Raw genomic sequence first — 8,328 nt, 5'->3', positions numbered from 1 at the left:
TTTTCTCATACCACTCCCAACTATTATTTTTTTTTTTAATGAAAAATCATGCCCACCCCCACACCCAATATGAGGAAGATGAAGTTGTAAAATTTCGCAACTCCACAGTCCTCTCTGTAAAAAGAGGCAGTATCTCTAAGGGGTTTTCCAGATGTAGAGTTTGGGGATTAGCTCATTTAAAAGACGAATAAAACGCCCCTCCTGCTCTCAAAGAAGAGGTGGGGAAGCAAAGCACAGATAAAATGAAAGAAAATACTTGATGAGGTGCTAGGAACTGTAAATAGTCAAGTAAATGGTGGCTGTCATTATATAGGCCTCGTATATACATTATATGTGTGCATGTATATGTACATATGCATAATTTGTTTATGTACACACACGCACACACATATATATACAAACATTAGATAGATAGATAGACAGATAGACAGATAGATAGAGATATAATTTAAGACTGAAAAATCCTACGAAGTAGGTAATACTATTTCGACTTTATAGATGAAGCACTTAAAGTTTTATGAGTTCAAGCTATTTGCCCAAAAATGGGATTCCAGCTCAGATGGCCTGGGTCCAATGGACACACGTTGTTTTCGCCTGCCCAGTATCCACCTCCTTTCTTCTTCTTTTTTTTTTTAATAATTTTATTTATTTATTTATTTTTTCCCCCAAAGCCCCAGTAGATAGTTGTATGTCATAGCTGCACGTCCTTCTAGTTGCTGTATGTGGGATGCGGCCTCAGCATGGCCGGAGAAGCAGTGAGTCAGTGCGCGCCCGGGATCCAAACCCGGGCCGCCAGCAGCGGGCTCGCGCTCTTAACTGCTAAGCCACGGGGCCGGCCCCTCCTTTCTTCTTAATGACGTTGCAATTGGCCTTTTTGGGGAACCACCTTTCCCCGACATTGTGCAGCCTTCTGGGGACTTATACTCAAGGAGCCATGGCCTCCTCTGCCCAAAGGGCAGGTAGGTGATCCAAGTCAGGTTAAGTAGACTCTCTCCCCCATAACTCTGAATCCTGAAAGGAAGGACATAACGACGGTTGGGGCCAATTCATCCCCATGGCTGTTGCCTAGAGAAACTGTCCTATTTGTTCCTGCATTCCAAATCCCCATGGCCACTCTGGGCCATGTCCTTCCTGAAGGCTGCTCCTTCAGGTAGTCCCTACATGCTGTGAACTTCTCTTCTGCATAGGTGGGTGGATGCGGAAGTGCCCCAGCAGATCCCCCCTCTAGGCCCGGGGCACTCATTCTCCTGCAGCCAGCAATGTTGGCCCTGACAGCTCACAGCTGAGGCCCTCACCAACTGTCCTCAGCCACACAGAGCTTCCTCATCTCAGTTTACACCCTCTTCCAGGGGACAGACTGCTGTGTACAAAGACCCAGCTCCTTTGCCTCAATCTGTCCCACGCTGAAGGCCATCCCAGGTCCTGAGCTCCCCTTATGATCAATTGAGGCCTCTGTTGCAATTACCACACATTTCAACTTCTCCTTCTCTCTGTTGCCTTTACCCCCTCACAGATGTGGCTCCCGTAAACACTTCTAATACACCTGCTGGATGCAGATCCCCATCGCAGAGTCCAGAGAACACGACCCAAGACAGTAGATCTGACTAAACTTCTAAGACTTGCAACCAAAGACCCCTAATTGATTCAGCCAGGTCTGTGTGCCTCTGTATTAGTCTGCTAGGGCTGCCATAAGAAGGGTCCACAGACTGGGTGTCTTAAACACCAGAAATTTATTTTCTCACACTTCTGGAGGCTAGAATTCTGAGAGCAAAGTGTCTGCAGGGTTGGTTTCTTCTCAGGCCTCTCTCTTTGGCTTCTAGATGGCCACCTTCTCCCTGTGTCTTCACGTGGTCTTCTCTCCACGCATCTGTGTCTTAATTTCCTTTTCTTACGGGGACACCAGTCATACTGGGTTAAGGCCCACCCATATGACCTCAATTTAGCTTAATTACCTCTTTAAAGACCCTATCTCTAAATTCAGTCACATTTTGAGGTACGGAGAGTTAGGACTTCATTCAATATGAATTTGAGGAGAATACAAGCCAGCCCATAACAACCTCCAAAGCCTGAATTCCTTCCCCAACAACTCCCTGTGGTTTATCACTATATGGTTCAATATCTAGGCTGTGAGCGGATGAGTGTGAATGCTTGAATCTCTCAGTGCTTAACTCTCCTCGCTGGCAAATTGGATACAACTGCAATACGTAACTCCAAAATGCATTGAATAATATCAATGACAGTACAGGATATACGAAATAGAAAGTGGAATTAAGCTGTACTCACTTCAAGTGAAAAAGAACTGCTGCCTCCCTTTAGGATGCAGCCAAGCTATCAAATCAATGGGGGAAGATGGATGGGTCAGGGGCCAGGGTAACCAGAAGTCATGTTAAAATAAATCAAGTTGGAGCCTCTTTGTAATTATTATTACTATGAAAAAGAAAACCATGAAATAATTTATTTTATAATTTTGGTATGGGAAATGCCTTCCTAAGAATGTCACAAAACCCAGCAGCAATTTTTAAAAAGGGATAAATTTACATAAAAATGTCACCATTGAAATCCTGAGTGAAATCTAGCAGCTGGTTAAGACTGGAGACCAAGTGGGGGCCACTGCAGTGACGCTGCTGAAGGTGATGAACATCTTCCCCTTCCCCCTCCGGCTGATCACCCAGCAGGTGTTTGTCAGCGGCAGCCTCTATAACCCCGGAGTGCTTGACATCACGGGGGAAACTGAATTCTCACTTCCCGGAGGGTGTCTGCCATGTTACCAGCGTATGTCTGAGATTGGTTACCCACCTGTTGCGTCTGTACCCCATTCTATCATCGGTGGGTACAAGCCGGGCCTGGCTTTGTCTGTGGAGACTGGTTACACCTTTCCACTTGCTGAAAAGGACAAGGCCTCCTTGGCTGATGCATTTGCATTTGAGGCTGCCCCCATCGCGGCTACCCCTACAGCTGCTTCTGCTGCCGCTGCAGCTCCAGCCAAGGTGGAAGCGAAGGAAGAGTCGGACGAGTGGGACGAGGGGATGGGATTTGGCCTCTTTGACTAACCACCAAAAAGCAACCAAGTCAGTCAGCGTTATTTGTGAAACAAAGAAAGAAAGGCTTACTTCTCTTTTAAAAAATCCGTTAATGGGGGGCTGGCCCAGTGGCGCAAGCAGTTAAGTGGGCACGCTCTGCTCCAGCAGCCCCGAGTTCGGTGCTCTGGCCTGGGGTTTGCGGGTTCAGATCTCGCTCAGCAAAAAAAAAAAAAAGGAAGATTGGCAGATGTGAGCTCAGGGCTGATCTTCCTCACACACACACAAAAAAATCCCTTAAGGAAATACAAATGGTTCCCAGACATTTGGAAAACTACTCACTTTCATCAAAAATAAGAAAAAGTCCTATTAAGTCCAAGTAAAACAATTTGGGATACTGTGTTTTAGCTATAATATCAGTAAGGACGAAAAAATAAAAAAATAGAAGCACACTTGGGACTTTTGAGGGTATGGGCAAACAGGCACTGCCATATAATGTTGGTACAGGTATGAATTGTTACCTCGTCAATGGATGGCAATTGGTAATAACCATGAAAATAAAAATATACACACACCCTGTGATCCAGAAATTCTGTAGACCATCCCAGATCTTCCAGAAATGGAACATTCACAAAAATCTCTATTTCAGCTTTGTATCTAAGAGCAAAAGGACTGCAACAATTCTGGAACAGAAACTAATTGTTGTACCCCAATATCCATTCTCTCCTCCTTATTTCTAAATAGAACCCCAAAATTTCAACAGGCTCCCTGGGTTGTGACTACATTTCCCATTCCCCCTTGCAGCTACACATGGCTTTGTGACTAGGTTTTGGAAGATGGGATATAACTTAAAGGACTTTGTGAGCTGGGAAGTGCCCTTCTTGAGAGGGAACATGCTGATCTTCAGGCTGGAATGCAAAAGTGAAGGCTAGAGCTTAAGCAACCTTAAAACACAAGGAGAAATCCATGTGCTAAGAACAGAGGAACAACAAGATAGAAAGATCTTCAGTCTTTGAGACTGTAGCTACCAATACCTGAGCCACCTTACTCTGCTCATCTTTTTCGTGATATCAACTTCTATCTTGTTTAAGCTACTAAGTCATTTTAGATATTTTAAAAAAGATTTTGGTAATGTAAATCATCGTATACACACAACATTGAATATCAAACAACTCTTTAAAAGAATGAGGCAAATCTAGTGAAGTACACTCAGTAGTATATGCAGGTATGCTGAGATGAAATGCTTTACAAGATATATATTTTGTGAAAAAAGCAAGGTGCAAAAAGGTGTTATAGCTTGTTACCATTTCTGCAAAGAATAAAAATATCTAGATTGTATGTTTGTTGATGTAGCGACTGTCTCTTTCTGGAAGGGCACAAGATACTGGTGACAGTAGTTGCCTCTGAGCAAGGCAACTGGGGAACTGAGAAGGAGAATGGAAGAGACTTCTAGCTCTGTGCCCTTTTGTACCTTTTGAATTTACCCTTTGTGCATGTATCATCAACTTAAAATAAGTAATAAAATTTAGAAAATTGAAAAGATGCAGCTGAGGTTGACTGGCGTGTTTCTGTGTTTGGAGAGAAGGCAGAAAGATGGAAATAGCTGGGGCGGGGGGAGGAGGGACATGAGTAATGCAAGGAGATGGCACATGCCTCACAGCCTAATTGCTGACAGCACACCATTAGAACCAGCAGATGGGGCAGATGGATGCGAATGAACAAGGCATTAGCAATGAAATCGAGAGAGCAGCAACAGGCCAGGAAGGAGTTTGTATGACAAATCCGAGAGGAAGAGGTTCTGACTAGAGGTGTTTTCTGCCCAAGTCAGAAAAATCGGCAGCGGTTACTTCTAGAGAATAACAATGTATGGCCCCACGCATATTAAGGGTAGAGCAGGAAGGTGATTGAATTATCTAGCAATCCCTTGAGTGTGACAATTTGTTTACTGCAATGAAGCATTTTTTTTCCCCATCCTCTAGCTTAGAATGTTTTTGATATATATATTCTTGAAAGCAGAAGCTGGAAGGGTGTTTCATTTACTGGGTACAGAAAACACACCTAAACAAGGTGATTAGAGGTAGGTTGTTGGGTGTTTTAAAGATGCCAAAAGGAAGTCAGGAGCTATAACCTTTAGGCATAACGTGTAGGGCAGCTGCAGGTAAGATACAGGACTCTTGCCTTCAACAGGTGTGCTACGGAAATTGACATCAATGTTTGAGATATATAGACAACTAATCAAAATTGGACTGAATGAGTCAAGTAACTCCAGTCAGGATAATTAATATGAACTGCTTAATTAGTACGCAGCCAAGTAGCTCTCACATAGATAGATGTTTAAGATTGATTTTAAGTCTCCTCTGAATATAGCAATAAGCTCTACGAACATGTTTGCTCAACTTCAAAAATCTGTGCCACGCACCTAGTGAGAAAACTTAAAAAAAAAAACAAAAACCGGCAATGCCAAGTGTTGGTGAGAATATGGAGCAACTGAAAGTCTCATACACTGCTGATGGGCGTGCAAAATGGTACAAGGACTCTGGAAAACAGTTTGGCCTTTTTTAAAAAAATAAGGTTCAACGTGCCCCTGACACAGACCAAGAAATCCATTTCCTGGGTTTTTACCAAAACGAAATGAAAACTTAGATTCACACAAAACCTGTATGTGAACGTTTATAGTGGCTCTATTCATAATTTTCAAAAACTGGAAAAAACACAAATGTCTTTTAACTGATGAATGAATAAACAGACTGTGGTATAATTAAGTACTACTCAGGAATAAAAAGGAATGACTGTTGATACATACAACTACATGAATGAATCTCAAATGTATTATATAAGTGAGAGAAGTCAGACTCATGCCGTAAGATTCCACTTATATGAAATTCTGGAAAAGATAAAGTGCAGGGATAGAATACAGACCAGTGGTTGCCAGGGCTTGGAAATGGAGGGAGGGTTTACTACATAGGGGCAGACAGGAATCTTTTTGGGAGAGTGATGGCACAGTTCTACATCTTGATTGCATTGGTGGCCACACAACTATATGCATTTGTCAAACTCATAGAACTGCCTACTAAAAAGAGTGAATATTACTGTGTGAAAATGGTCCCTCAATAAACCTGACTTTCAAATAAAAAGGCTGTAGCTCGAGGGAGGTTTCTGGGATGGTGGAAATGTGCTGAATCTCATCTGGGTGGTAGTTACATGGATGTATATACATGGAACAATTCATTGAGCTGTACACTTAAGATTTGTATACTTTATGCACCCAACTGAATGTATTTTATATCTTATTTTAAAAAATAAATGAAGAAGAAAAAAAGTGTTATAGTTATGAGAGAGAGAGAGAGGATGCTGGAGGAGAGAGGATTAAATGATTCTCTACAACCGTGTTGGATTAATATAAGATCCTGAATATGATTTTTGATAACGGCAGGCAGCAGACTGTGGACACCAAAGACAAATGTCACCAATGTCACAGTCTTGCTTAAGGCTGATCCTTTGTATCAATGTATGTTTGTGTGGGTTTTTTTTTCCTATCTCTTTATTCAGTTCTGCTTCTGACATACGCTTTTCCACTTCCAGCACTTTCTCTGACTCATCCTCTGCTGGGGAGAAGGGGGTCAAAAGAGAAGGCCTAGCTCTGAGGACACACACATTTAGGTTCAGATACCAAGTTCAATACTTAGAAGCTGTATGACCTTCAGCAAATTTCTCCATATTTTTTCACCTGGCAGATTTTTCTCTAAGCACTCCTTTTAGAGGGTGTGAATGATTTCCATAGCATACTTTCTGGAGCAGGAACAGAACCGTAAGAACTCCATGGCCTCATTATCAAGTCATCTGTGCAGGGCCAATTGATTTGAGTGACATCAATTCTATTAATCCTTCCCTGGAGTGCAGCGGGGCAGAGTCCCGCTTACTTATTTTATACAGAATTAAAAACTGTTGCAGGTCCTAAGCATCCCAACTTTATTCCTAGAAACATGCAAAGGTTCAAAAGTGTGCCCATCCCCACTGGCAATCGACCGTGGTCACATGCGAGCACAGTGGACTCCCCTTAACATGGACGTCAAGATCATGGCCCTGACCTCTGAGGTCAGGGAGGAAGGGAACTTAAACACAATCTTGAATATATTAGAATGTAGAGATTGTTTTTGTTTTTTATTTTTTGAGTAGGCAGATAGAGTTTATTCTCAGGTAATTACTCACTCAGATTTGTGGATCCAATGCCTCTGGGCGCTCATTGTTGCGCATCTTCAACCTGCTGCCGTCAAACCCTGGACTTATCCCAGAACCACAAAATGCGATCTTGGTCCCATTACTGTCTGTTATGAGCCTTGGGGGCTGCTTTGCTGTGACTGGACCTTCCACCATCCATCTGTCAGCTTGAAACACTTCCCTCTTTCAGTGCAGGGAAGCAGTGAAGCAAATTACTTGGAGCTGTGCCCTCAGTATTCCTACCCAAGGTTTAAATAGTCATAGAGTGGGTTAACAGGGTGAAGGTTTAATCAGGTGAATCCAATGAACAAAGTATTTTATTTCTAGGCTTAGTTTTGCACAGTAGCATTTGTCTCCCTATGTAAAGAGAGTGCAAATTACTATCCCATCATCCTCTATACTGTATTGAATTACCAATATAATTGTAATCAGCACTTCTGGAAAGTACTGATGGCCTATTTTGTACTTGTTTGTGTTAATCGATGTTAATTACAAAGCAAGCGCAGGGATTAATGAACTATAATGGGCTTAATTAAGCTTGACAGTAACAAATGGCATAACCTTTATGTTACGACCTGGTTAGAGGAACAAAAAAGAACAAAATGTGCCAAAGAATCATCACATAGAAATTCATATTTATATACTGGCCAATAGCGTAATGATTTTATCGGTTTTGCTAATGTCACCTTCAACATTTACCAACCTGGCACTGCTGGGAGTACAGAGAACTATCAGATCTGCTCTTTACCTTTAAAGGATTTATAATCTGGTTGGAATAGAGGCACAGAAAACTAAGGTTTAAAACTCTCCAATGAGTAACAAGTGAGAGGTGGCAACCATGCTACAAAGCTTTCGGAAGAGGGAGTGAGTGCTGTGAGCTGGTGCAGCGGGGGAAGACTAGGGACGGTAGAACTCAAAGGAAGAACTGGTTGGAGGAGAGGAGGAGAGGAGGAGGTAGTCCTGCCAGATGCACGGCTGAAGCAAAAGTGTGGTGGTGGGAATGCAGACAATGTGTTCAGAGAGCGTTCATGCTTCCTTGAATCTGCTCCGTTGATTTAAGTTCCATCGAGGGGGGTGGGTGGTAAGGAAAGTG

General features: G+C 42.6%; 1 pseudogene; it reads left to right on the top strand.

Moving 5' to 3' along the window:
* Positions 1-934: 934 nt before the first annotated feature.
* Positions 935-3,050, top strand: LOC131418213 (large ribosomal subunit protein uL10-like; annotated as a pseudogene).
* Positions 3,051-8,328: the final 5,278 nt, after the last annotated feature.

Source organism: Diceros bicornis, chromosome 19 (genome assembly GCF_020826845.1).
Source record: "Diceros bicornis minor isolate mBicDic1 chromosome 19, mDicBic1.mat.cur, whole genome shotgun sequence".
Lineage (NCBI taxonomy): Eukaryota > Metazoa > Chordata > Mammalia > Perissodactyla > Rhinocerotidae > Diceros > Diceros bicornis.
This window is presented reverse-complemented; position numbering and strand designations above follow the sequence as displayed.